The following is a 14,528-nucleotide window of genomic DNA, read 5'->3' as shown; positions in this document are numbered from 1 at the left end:
TGTGTGAAATACTGGGATGTAATGACCGCCCGTAAAGAGTTTGGTTCAATTCTCAAACTGCTAAGTTACATGGTGAAGTTCCTGAAATGGCAATGCACATCAGCTTTGCATATTATTTTGGATTACCACCTCCTCCCAAACAAAGTTAACTTCCCCAGTATCCTCTGGAGTAATTGAAATGTGCACCATTCATCTGGTATTTTCTATAGATTTTAAGGCATTTGCATTGTGGATTGAGAGAGACATAGAAAGTAGAGCTTACAAAAGAAAGAGATACAAGCATGGGCAGGAAACAGGAGTGGCAGCCTGTGTCTTTGGTCTCTAAATGCACATCCTTTATTCTCACTGAGAAGTTGGATTTGGAAAGGAGTTCTGCCAACAAAAGAAGGCGGAGGGAGCAGGTCAACAAGGATCTTAAGGATCTTCTCTAATTATGCCTACATCAGCCACCTCTATGGTGAGGCATTACAAATGTTCCCATTTATTCCAAACCCTAGAGTTCTGGCTTTCTTTTCTTTCTGTCTTCATTTCTTTCTGACTTTACTTAATTATTGAGAAAATAAGGTGATTTATCTGACCTTGACGGTTTTAGAAAATAAACACTCTGATAAAGACAAAAATATAAGAGGTTACTTTGGTTTGATGTCAGTAGATGACATTGGCAGCAAGTCCTCAAAAGAGGAAAATCTAGGCTGGGAGTGGCTTATTAACTTGACTTTTTTTTTTTCTTAAGTATAATTCCCAGAACACCTTCTCGACCATGGCAATTTGCCAGTTCCACAGTTATGTTTGCCATCTCGCTGCTTTTGAATTTACCATACTGTGTTCTGTCACAGCCGATACATAAGCTCATTTCCCCCCAATTATCTTTTGTTTCACAGGAAACTACCATCAGATACAAATATACTTGCAGGATATTAAACACCACTTTTATTTAGCCCAAGATTTTAGTCTTAGTGAAACATGGAAAAGGTTGTTGGACTCATTAACTCCAGCATAGTTAAGGAATCTTGTGATAAAGGCTGGCAAATATGATGCATATTGAGAACTCTGCTTTTATTTTTTTCTCTAGCTGAGACTGTATCAATCTGCTGAGGCATTTTAAGGATTTGAATTGCTTTGCCAATACTTATTTGAGATGCAACTAGAAGCTACAAGTTGGTTATGAAGCTGGGAGGAGTAGAACAGGAACATTTATTGAGCTAAATGCTTTGGCAGCCACTCAACCCACGAGAGAAAGATAAAAATAAGTGAAAATAAACAATTAGTAATGTGTGTCATTTAGCTCACAAATGCAGCGTGTGTTTTCTTGAGCTGAATATGAAACATTCTATAACTGACTATACACATATCAGCTCAGAAAGGCAATATAAGTTCTCCAGGGCTGAATAGTATGAACATAAAAACTAATTGTATAGCAGAAAGAAATGATCTTTCAAACATTGGATAGAAAGGACCCTGAGATGTCTCCTAGGCATGAAATGCTATTCTGCTAAAAATGATTAGGCTGATAAAACTTTAGACATCTTTAAAAAACAAAAAACAAACAAACAAACAAAAAAACACCATAACAGATTTCTTTCAATTGTTGATGTGTTCTGTATTACTATAACATAATAGTAAGTGTATATTAGTATAATATATTACTCTAACAAAATTAGTAATTTAACAGAAGAGCCCAAAAGTGCCATGAGGTCTAACTTTGCTGAAAGAAATAGGTATCTTTGAGGAAGGAGACAGAGGTCAAGAGTGATTGGCTGAGATAGACCTTATGTCTTCTGGGAAAATAGAAAGTTATGATTTTTCTGTCTGGAATTGGAAATTGCTGAAAAATGACTCTATAAGAAATAACTTCTACCTTAATCTGACACATAGATGTAGTAACCTAATTATCACCCAGGGATGAAGTCTTCATCCAGTTATGCAGGAAGGAAAAAAAAAAGAGAAGCTAGAGCACCAGGTGGGGTTTAACAGAGCAGTGTTACTTCAGAGTCTGTGATACCCAAAGGGAGAAAATAACCAACTCAGAGTACAGGGTACTTGTTAAGGAGAAGTGGAGGTGAAAGTGTAAAAAATGGGTAGAGTTAGCAGACTTTAATTCCACAAGCAAAAGAATAAATTTATACACAGACCTTATACCCTTCACAAAAATTGACTCAAAGTGGGTTATAGACCTAAATGTGAACCAAGACACTATAAAACTCCTAGAAGATAACGTAGGAGAAAATCTAGATGACTTTGGGTAAGGCGATGTCAGTTTTGATGCAACACTAAAGACACAATACTTAAGAGAAATAATTGATAAGTTGACACTCTTAAAACGAAAACATTCTGCTCTGTGAAAGACACTGTCAAAATAATCAGAAGACAAGCCACAGAGAAACTATTTGCAAAAGTCACATCTGACCAAGGACTGTTCTCCAAAATATACAAGGAACTCTTAAAACACAGCAATAGGAAAACAAAAAACCTAATTAAAAAATGGGCAAAAGATCTAAAAAGACACCTCACCAAGAAGATACACAGATGGCAGTAAGCGTATGAAAAGACGCCCCACATCATATGTTATGAGGGAAATGCTAATGAAAACAACAATGGCATAGCACTACACACCTATTACAAAAGTCAAAATCTGGAACACTGATAACGTCAAATGCTGATGAGGGCATGGAGAAACAGGAACTCCCATACGTTGCTGGTGGGAGTGCAAAGTGGTCCAGGAATTTAGAAACAGTTTATTGATTTCTTACAAAACAATCATGCTCTTACTGTCTGATGCTGCAATCATTCCCCTTAGAATTAACCCCAAGGAGTGAAAAACTCATGCCCACCCAAAAACCTGCATGTGGATGCTTATAGCAGCTTTGTTCACAGTTGCTAAAACTTAGACGCAACCAAGGTGCCCTTCAATGGGTGAATGAATAAATAAACTGTGGTGCATTCATATAATGAGTGTACAATATTATTTAGTGCTAAAAAGAAATCAGCTATGAAGTTATGAAAAGACATGCGTATTACAAGAGAATGAAGCCAAATTGAAAAGGCTACATACTGTATCATTCCAATTGTAGGACATTCTGGAAAAGGCAAAAACGATGTAGACAACAAAAAGATCAGTGATTGGCAGGGGTGGTGTAGGGCACAGTGGATCTTTAGGGCAATGGAAATACTTTGTACGCTACTATAATGATGGATATACTCATATGTGCACTTACACAGTGGAAAGTTCGCAAACTTAATTGTCCGACCTCGTATGTCACTATGCTTTTGTCCAAACCCACAGAATGTACAACACCAAGAGTGAACCAACCCTAAGTTAAACTCTGGACTTTGGGTGATTATGTTGTGTTCATGTATTCACCCTCGGTTTACAAAATGTACCATTTTGGTAAATGATATTCACAATCGGGAAGGTTATGCCTGTGTGTGGCATCAGAGGGTATATGGGGGAATGGCTCTGCTTTCCTCTCAATTTTGTCGTAAACCTAAAACTGCTCCAAAAAATAAAGTATTTTAAACAATAAAAGAGAGCAAACATTGTCATTAGTAATTCTTCTTTTAGGTCTACAAAAATGATGACAATTTGAGGTCTCCGGCACAGTATATGTTTACACATAAACATGTAAATTAACATCCTCACATTCTGACAGCTTAAAAGTCTGGCTGAAAAAAACTGTCCACAAATGATGTCATAAGGATTCCAAACTGTAGATTGCCGGTATTCTCCCTAGTTGGATGCCCTTTTCAAAAAACAAGTTATAAAACTTCTATTTTCAGACAGGTTCCAAGGGAATAGTTCTGAGACGACTCCTGGGTTGGTTTATGTTAAAATTCACTATTTTAAACAATTCCTTCTTTAATGAGGAGGCAAATAATAAATATAATCCCAGAGGCTTTCTTTTTTTTTAGTTTTTACTGAATGTATCATATTTTTACTCAACTTTTTTGCCCCCCTTCCCCCCAGATTGATGAACCAACAATTGTATTTTTTTTCTTGAACTACTTTAATGGGATGGAATGTTGTTAGAATATATATATATACACACACACACACACATATACGTATATAATGTAATATGTATATTATGTATATATGCATATCGTATATGTAAATATATAATATGTATATATAATGTATATATACATTAAATATATATATATAATATATATATATATATATTCTATCAAAGATAGTAAGGCTCTGTGGGCAGAGCCGCAGCATCCAGAGGGCATGTACTCAAGCCACAGAGGTTTTATTCCCAGGTCTTGAACCCTAGTGGGGTTTGCCCAGCTGGACTTTTTAAATTGCTTGGAACTGGTGACTTTTTCCTTCTATTTTATTATTTTGAAGCAGTAGTGTCTATAACGATTAACTGTTATCCTATGCCTTCCTCACCATTGTATTTTGGGAGCAGGTAACTTGTTTTCTAGTTTCACAGGCCCACAGATGGAAAAGAATTTTGCCCCATAATGATTTATACCTAGAGCCTCATCCATACCTAATTTAGATTATTTAGATGATGAGATTTGAGACTTCTGTGCTGATGAGATTTAGGTAAGATGTGGATCTGAGTTGATGCTATAATGGGTTGAAACTTTGGGGATCTTGGGGTAGGATGAATGTACTTTGTATGTGAGATAGATGTGAATCTTTGGGAGTCAGAGATCAAACTGTGCAGGGGACAAAACAATGAGCTTCCAAAGCTGCCATATCCTAGTGCCTGGAATCAGTGAATATTATTTTACAAGGCAAAGACACAGCAATAACTGTAATTATTATTATTATTATTATTAGTAGTAGTAGTAGTAGTATTTGGGGTCTGGTCCTTTTCTCCTCAGCATTGTGATCTCTGAGAAATTGGACTGGTTTGTTTAGCAAATTAATTCCTCAAATACTCAGCACTGTTCCTGGAAATTAGAAAGAGGTTAATCGCTACTAAGGTAGTAGTTGTGGTTATTATAATATTTGTCTAAAAAGCATCTTTACAGATATGATTAAGTTGGGTTTTGAGATAGAGTACCTGAGAGTATCCAGGTGGCCCCAATGTAAATGGTCTAGGCAGTAGAATCAGTGTGAGAGGAGGTGACATGATGACAGAAGCAGCGGGTGGAGTGGTTTGCTTTGAATATGGATCACAAACTAGAGAATGTCAGTGACCTCAAGAAGTCGGAATTACTAAGGAAATGTATTTTCCCCTAGAGCCTCTAGAAGAAATGCAGCTCTGCAGATACCTTGCTTTTAGCCCATAAATCCTGTTTAGGACTTCTGACCTCCAGAAATACAAGATAATAAATTTGTATTGTTTTCAGACACTAATTGTATGGTAATTTGTTACAGCAATTATAGGAAACTAATACAGTATAATAATAACTTATTACTGTGCCTTTTAATGCAAACATTTAGCCATTGTGTAGGTATCTTTCTTAGGCACAGTATTCAGATTATTTTTTAAACAGAAAATATTGAGCAGAAGGGAGACATTCCACCGTGAAGATGGTTCTTATTTTGTTCAGTGCTTGATATATTGCGTTACAATGAAGTAAAAAATATATTAAATGGCCCCAAGTGGACTATTTTAAAGATTTAATATGTACTATTTATAACAGTTTTTTAAAATATCTTGATCTATGTCTGTGCAAACTTCTAAATAATATCATTTTGCCTCCAGTGGTTCCTTTTCTCTTTGTTATTTGCAACTCTAATCTACAAGGATTTGAGTTACCACAATAGCAGAATTGCTAACAATATTTCTAAAATGTGAAATGGTAATTTAATTTTACAAGGAGATTTCTATTTGGCTTAACAAAATTGATAACAATGTACTAAAATTGAATTTTTGAAAGAAATTTGTATATGGTTTTTTGGTTGGTCTGAATTTGGGGGCCATATGGCTTAAGAGCGTGAGTATTCTTTTCCAAACATTTTGGATTGTACATTCCTATCATTACATATTTTAAGCCCCACCCACAGTATATGTAAATTTTTATATTTATACCCTATATAAACTTACTATAATATGCATATTCTATATCATATACAAAAACAACTTTAAAAGAAAGAAGCACAAAATTGAAGTAAACGTCTTTCATATTTTCTTCTCACATCCCAGTAGGTCATTTTATATACCTGCAGGAATGTGCACAGACAATTTGGAGACTGCTGATTGTAAAGCTTGGATGGTAGAGGCAAGCAAACCTATTTGGGGTTCTGGTCCTTCTCTACCAACCATTGTGATCTCGGATAAATTCGATTGGTTTAGTTAGTGAATTAATTTACTTAAAGCACAACAAATACTTAGCACCATTCCTGGAAATTGGAAAGAGCTTAATCAATATTAAGGCAGTAGCTGTGGTTATTATTATATTGGTCTAAAAAACGTATTACACTTTTCGCTTGTATTTCTTCTGGGTTTTAGCCTTGCTTGGGGATAAAAGCGTAACTTTTTGTTAAGTGAAGAGTCATCATTCTTGGGAAATGAACATATTTGTAATTTTCACAATCTCTCTCCACCTACAGTGTCTATCTCCGTGAACTTCATGTTCTGGTCACTCTGCCTTCCACCAGTATTCGTGATTTTACTCTTTGCACTTTCAATTTGATGGTGTCTATTTTGTGTATGCGTGTAGTTTTCCGTGAAAGACTTTTGGAGAATAGAAAAAAGACATTTTCTATTCCATACACCTTCAGTCCCATTCCTTCCATAAACTATAAAATAAATGCTTTCTCCATCAAATTTCTTCTAAGACGATAGGATACTGTTGGTTTAGTGAGAGGTACAGGTTCTCATTTATGAAAAACGGGCTTTAAGCAACGAAGAGACATTCTCATACATTTTTTTTCTCCATCTCCCACACCTTCTAGCTTCTTCTCATCAAGCATGATCAATACATCCACACTTTATTTATTTCCAAATGTAGTATTCCTTTATTTTTGTTTAGCTAACGCATCTATCATAGTTTGCAATTTATTAAGTGCTTTGCCATTTGTGGGAGCAGTTGCCTAAGTCCACTTAATGGCAGCAGAATGGTTTAATGGGAAGAGAGAATGTTGGCTTCTTCTACTTGAGCCTGAGAAATTTGTATTCCTTTGTGTTTTGAAACTACCACTTCCTCCTTTAACCCCCCACCCCCTCATGCACATACACCCACTCAGGGCAGTCAGGTGTAAAATGAGAAGGGAAAGAGATAATATAAGCATGGAAAATACGAGATAACATTTCTAAAAATAATTCTTGTAACAGAAGCAGTCCACTTTGAAACCAATAAGAGGGTCTGAAGTCCTCTCCAGACTGAATTTCTCAATTGTTCTTCGCTGGGGCTGCTATTGCGAGCAGACTAGGACCTCGCATTTCTCAATATCTTTCCTGTGTCGCTTATCTATGATTTTATAAGATTGCCCAACATGAGATGCAAGGTTCTTTTTATATCCCAGATAAGGACATGTTCCCACTACACTTCCTTCATTGCTTATTTCTTCCTCTTACTGTCACTCTTTGCTTCTGCTCACTATGCAGGGTCAGCCTTCAGTTCAGTTGTGAAATTTGTCAAATGTTTTTTAGCCTTCTCCAACTTCCGGTCCCTCTCTCTCTCCAGCAAGCTGATGAGATATCAGCGACAAGAATTATTAAGCCCACTATCTGTATCTCCTAACAATTAACACTAGGACAGATTGGAGAGAATTTAGATTAAAATGAGGAAAACTTGTTTAATAACAAAAGCTCTCTAAGAATAAGAAGACAGATTTGGGGGAGGATACAAAATAGTTCCTGAGTGACAACTTAGAAGGATGCCTGGACATGTAGCACATGTGAGTTAGAACCCAGAAGTTCAACCAAATTATATATAGAGTTTCTATACAATATTATAAATATTATTCCTATATATGATTGTATTTATTCCAAAATAATTCATTCGCATTGTAGTAAGTAAAATAAATCAGAGGTGTAGAAAGAAGAAAAACTCATATGTTTCTGTTTTCTTGTCCCGTAAAATCCCAGTGTAAATAATTCAGTGTGTTTCATGCCATTCTTTTTCTATGTCGTTTTTCTCAGCTTTTTTTTTTGGAGCGGTCTACACCTTATTACAGCAGCCAGAGGGGATCATGTAAAACACAGTTTACCACTTCTGTGTTTACAACCTACCCAGGAGTCCCCACTTCACACAGAGGAACAGGCAGTCCAAGGACGAGCTGGCCTGATCTGCCCTCCTGCCTCTCATCCTCAAGTCCTCTGCCTTAGCCATACCATTTCCCGTGAGTTCCCTCAAACCCACTAGGCTTTGCCAGGAGGCCTCTGCCTATGTTAGTCTTTTCTCTGATATTCATATGACAAACTCCTTCATCCTCTTCATGTCCTTGCTCAGATATAATTTTCTCAGTAACTCTTTGGTTTTCCTACCCTGGTTGATCTGCCTATTTATATAAAAGGATTCAGGAAGATTCAAAACCTACACCAGGGCTGTAGCATTCATCCCAGAAACCTACTGCTTATTTGCTTTCAGTTCAACAAATGGATAGGGGTTATGCTGGTATAAGTTATGTCCTTAAATCCTCTCTCACAACATACCCTTTGAAACTCTGAGATTTTTATCATTGTTTCTTTCACTCGCGAGATCTCCCTCGTCTCGGGTTACCACTGTGTGCTGTCCAGAGGCCCTAATGCTATGCCTCTCCCTAGTTGGCCTGGTTCTGAATTTTGCCCAACTGTACTCTCCTGCTTATCAAAATGTATTTGTTTTTGTGGAAACTTTTTCCAAAAGGCAGATTCACTTGGGAAAAAAACACACCCCAAAACTGTAAAACTAATGTAGTTCCTTAATAATCCAAAGGAATGCATTTCAAATGGTGAGATTCAGACATCAAAAATAAGCATTTTGCTTGCTTCCTGTAAGATTTTTTTTTTCTCTTCTTTTGTACCTTGCAGCCAAGGAGTAGAGACCTGGTCTTGGAGAATATTTCTTCTTTCATTACAGTCCAGGGAAATTCAAAAGAATTTGGAATCCATCATGATTTCTCAAGTAAAAATTTTTATCACTTAAAGTACACGTTGCATCTAGATATAAAAGGTCAACAAGAAAAATGGCTTTCCAGCCCTTACCTCTTCGGGGGTAGTTACTTTTTCGTCTAGTTCCTGAAAGAAAGAAAGCAGAGTCAAAAACAGTGTGTGTTCCTACAGCTGCAATATAGAGATAACTTTAGCTTCTCAGGAAAAGCCAGGCTAACGGCCTGGGTACACTGACTAGAATTAAAGGAGAAAATCTTGATATTGATGACATCTACCTAGAGTTACATATTGCTGGACTCTTTTTCTGTTTTCTCTCACAGTTTTTAATTGGTTTTGTTAATATTTCCTCTCTGCTTTTGCCCGCTGTAAAATAGAGAGAGCAAAGTTTTCTTTGACTCTTAGCATCTTTTTACTATTCTTTCTGATAATCTTTGTAGTTGTGTTGCCACCATCACACAACTAACAAACGGACAAATGAAACAGAACATCTAATAATATCGGACTATTATCAGTGGTGTTTCTAGGAGAGGCAGCGTTGTAGGTGGGGATGGTTAGAGAACATGGAATTTATTGATTTTTTTTTAAATTAAGCAGTAACACCTAAGATTACTTTTTCAACAAAACATAAAGATAATTCTCTGATTTCCTAATATAGACTATATATTTTTTGCTTTGAAAACGCACCAACTGTCAAATAAAACTATTAAATGTTCCTGGTGTGTGAATTCGAAGTGAATGTACCCTTGTTTCATTGTCACAGGATTCTCTAAACATTCTCTCAATATTTATTTCACTAATATAATAAGAGTTGACGTCAATACTCTTTCCTTGCTTCCAACGTTATTCACTCCATGATGGTATCAAACAGCTTCCTGAATGAAAGAGAGAATCATAAATATTTTATTGTGGTCAAATCATTATGTCAAGTGCTTCCTGATCTTCTCTTTGAACTGGGTATTTTTTTGTTTTTTTAATGGGACGTGGTTTGGTCAGAGTGTGTGGAATGAATGGCATTTTTGGGATGTTGACATTAACCATGGTCTTTGGAATATTGTACACATGAGTTTAATCTCACTTTGCCCTATTTTTTCCCCTGCAGGTCACAGTAGAGTACATTACTTCTAATATGTGGCAAATATTTACTTGTATTAAGAGTCGTCAATATTGTTTTCACTCTGGATCTACCCTAATGTCTGTTGAGCTGACAATTATTTATTTTAGAAGCCCTGTGTGGGCTGACCTGTGCTCGCTAGACTCCTGCCTCCAGTTGCTGATAATCCAGATATGGTGTCTCATTCCAAGAAGTTTCAAATTCAGTTTTTAGAAGAAACAAGTCTTCCGGTATCTCAGACTCTTCTCAAGGCATTGTTCAATGTCATGAATATAGTAACCTGAAATTTTTTGTAAAGCTAATTTGCAATGATTTATAATGACACAGGGAGGAGAGACAACTTAAAATGCCAGTATTAAATACGGGTCAGCATTTGACCAGAATTAATGCGATCATTAGACATCAACAGGAAAGTCCAAGCAGACAAGGTAGATTAAAAATATTTGACAAATATTTATAATACTATAGTTAATAGCAAAAGTTCCAAATGGGTCACACTTATTTTAAAATAGTATAATAAGCAAAACTGAGATCTTTATTGGAAAGGTGGTATCACCTTGAGATCATAGTGGTGACTTCTACAGTACACTTGATTTAAACACTATACACAACAGGTCCAAGAGGTCCATCCATTGGATTTCTGTGAGTTTTCCAGTTACAACTTTATTGATATAAACTTTCAAATTTAAAAATTAAATATACTGACAGAGAAACTCTGCTAGGAACTATATCTAAATGAGTGATGTCTTAGGCTTTTTACTGTTCAAAAGCAGAATGTAAGTACCTAGAAGTTACCTTCCCAGGGATTCTGAGATATCAACCCTACGACAGAGTTGAAAGTCAAAGATCCAAGTTCCCACCCACAAAGCTCTAGGGCCCCATCGAGCAACTATAGAGGTTCTTTAAATAGTAAGTGTTAAGTCCTGTTTCACAATACTGGGAAGAATGGGAGTTTATGGGAAATAAATGGAAACTTCGGTGTGCTCGTCCACCAGTATTGTCTGCCTGCCCTTCCGGATTCTCTGTCTGCTTTCTACCCAAGGAGGTTAGCTCTAGGAACTGCAGAGCCTCTCAGCTCTTTCCCTCTGGCTTCTGGCTGTGCTCCCAGAGAGAGTTACCAGCGGAAGAACAGAGAGTGGTTATATAGGTCTCTGCCACTTTCCTGCAGGGCAGTCACTCTTTAACCAAGCTTTTGCAGGGCGACCCTTCTGCAACAACTACAACTCTCTCTGGGTTCTACAACACAACTTTCTCCTCTCTTTTTCAGGCTTAAGAGTGTTTATAGCAGGGGTTTCCTATTGTTCTAAGCCTCTGGGCACCAGGCCACCCCTTTGTGAATCTGTGAATCCTTCCCTTACATCAGCATATATCCCCTACATTGCACTCTCTTCAATTAACCCTTTGAGTTCATTGGGTGTGTTATATCTGTTCCCTGCCAGAACCGTGCCTGATACACTTGGCCTGGTCTCTCCCATTGACACCACTACAAAATTGGTCCCTGCTCAGCCCATTCCTTCTTATCGGTAGTATGTAACAACCATAACAACAGCAAATAATAACAGCTTATTACATGCGACTGCTTAACACACACTAAAACAACCTGCCAGGTGTTGTATCTGTATTATCTCAATTTTAGACTCAAAGCCAGCCTATGAAGTAGCTACAACTATTATTTCCATTTCACAGATCAATTTGTGAAATCTCTCAGCCAAAGAATGGTGAAGCAAGCGTCAATCCAGGCACATGTAACTATGGAAATTCTACTTGTAACTACTTGACTCTCTTTCTCTAAGCAGCTACCTAAATGGCCAGCATGGGTGACAAAAGAAGGAGCTTTTTACCTGAATTTATCTGGATCTAAAGACTCCCTTTACCTTATCCGAGTCGTAGATTCCTACCTTGGAAATCTATCCCTCAATAACTATAATACTACACCTAAGACACTAAAATTGGAGGCATTATCCATAGGCAGGCAGCATGGAGTGACTGGTGTCAAGTCTGAAGGAGGGAGAGGATGCCATAGAAAATGAATCTTTTTCAGATAAACGCTGGCAGCAGCAAGAACACTCAGACTTGGGAAATGTCATTAAAGACCCCGAGTTGCTCTAAGTGCAGAGGAGCAGTGATAAAAGGTGAAGAGAGGATCCCGCAATGGTAGCTCTTCAGGGTGTGGCAGCTTCCTTCTCAAGATGCACATCACCTGTTTCACTGGCCTGACTACTGAGGCCTCCCTTTCCAATTCCAGTTTCCTTTTGTTTTCCCAAATATTACTCAAAACAGTATTTGTAAGTTTAGTGAAATGCGGACGCACTGTATTCCCTAAAGCAAGGGCCTTGTGAGGCTTGAATTATCATCATCAGGAATAACTTTAAGCCTGAGAGTCTTAGAAGATAGAACCAAAACAATCCACTACTTAGCTTACATTTATGTCCTCTTTTCAAAGGGTGCCTGACAATTCTCTGTTTCTCATGGACATGTTTCTTATTCGCTTCATTCTTTTCCATTTTCATTCACTTTTCTGTTTCTTGTCTTTCCTGATTCACCATCCCCTCCTCGTTAAGATTTTCCTCCCCTGAACTTCGTCTGACACCAGCTTGAGGAATCAGAGCCACTGGCTGCTAAACTCTTCAACTGCCACAGAAAAGATCAGGCAGAGAGCTCCCGGAAGTCCAAGGTGAGTAATGTCGTCCCTCATTGTACTCCTAGCCTTTCATGCTCTCCTCTCTTATCAGGAAACCTATGCTTCTCATTCAATTTTAAAGTCAACAGGTTAGAATGGAGTCAGACAAAAGCAAAGCTGTGCGATTGTCTGGTTCTACTGAAGTTTTTATGATGCCTTTATGCCGAGAGTGTATTTAGAGTTTGGGGATGAAAAGTGCCTGGACTAATACAATTTCCACCTGAAGTAAACAGGTGTCACTCCCCCAAACAGTACTGCCCTTTAAAATAAATATTAGCATAATATATTTAACGATTTTTTTTTTTACTTTTACTATTAGAACAAAAAAAAATTGTTGCCAAGATAGTAAAAAACAACAAACAAACTGAAAAAAACAGTGGGACCTCTATTCTTACCAGGTAAGCCATCTCTTCAATCACTTGGAAAGAAAATCACTGGTGATAATTTTCAGGACATGTTGTCAAAAGGTTCGGATGACTAAAAACCTACGAGTACCCTAATGTTGAAGAAAATGGAGTGGAAGTGTAAACATGAATAGGGAATCATAAGGAGACAAGCTTATCTTTAGCACCATGGAAAACTCTACTGTTTCCACAAGGGTGTCACCCAAGGTGATTTTTGGTGGTTCATAGATAAGATCCTTTCATTTTAATAGTTAGATGTCTATATTAATGGGTTTTAGAAAATATTTAAATAGCACATTAAACTAACAATTCTCTTATATTAAGGTTGTAATAAATAACCATGTGACATGGAAATGCATTTCTATTACATAAAAAAGCCCACTTTAGAGAAAATGTCATAAGATGTCATTAACCTATAACAAAAGCAAACACATAATTGTAGATACATGACTGAAATTTGGGAGTCATAGTTCTATCCTAAACATTAAATATAAGTTGCTGCATAATTTTAACCCAATGCAAACTTACTGCATTATGGGATCATATATTCAGATTTTCTCAAGTAAACACATGCCTTAAAGATTCAACTGCATTGTCTTGCTCAGTGTTCATTTGTACACAAATAGTGATATGTACACAAAAAGAGAAAATGGCGCTCTCTTAAAAAAAAACAAAAACCAGTGTATAATCCAAGTGAAATGATGAAATCAACCTTGAAGAGATATCTGTGCTCCCATGTTCATTGCAACATTATTCACAGTATCCAAGATATGGAAACAACCTAAATATCCATCAACGGATGAATAGGTGCATAAATAAAGAAATTGTGGTATATGTATAAGATGAAATATTACAAAAGAAGGAGGTTCTGCCACTTGAGACAATATGGATGAACCTGGAGGGCATTAGGCTAAATGAAATAAGCCAGACAGTTATGTAGAATGAAAGTCTAGAGGTCTAGCATATAACATGAGGATTATAGTTAATAATACTGTATTGAACACTGAAAATTCTCTAAGAGAGTGGATTTCAGGTGCCCTCATCATACACACACACACACACACACACACACACACACACACACATCATACACAAACGCACACACACACAGTAACTATGTGAGGAGATGGCTATGTTAATTAACTTGACTTAGTAATCATGTCATTAGATATGTGTATCAAAACACCATGTTGTACACCTTATATATATATATTTTTATTTAAAAAGAACAGGGTATGAAAACATTTTACTGTTTTAAAATGTCAATGTATTTTCATCAGGTGTAACATGTACCACCCCTGTGGGCAATATTGATTATGGGAAAGGCTGTG

This window comes from Rhinolophus sinicus, linkage group LG15, assembly GCF_036562045.2.
Source record: "Rhinolophus sinicus isolate RSC01 linkage group LG15, ASM3656204v1, whole genome shotgun sequence".
In the NCBI taxonomy this organism is placed as follows: Eukaryota; Metazoa; Chordata; class Mammalia; order Chiroptera; family Rhinolophidae; genus Rhinolophus; species Rhinolophus sinicus.
The sequence above is the reverse complement of the archived record's forward strand: the minus strand, read 5'-3'. Positions refer to the sequence as shown.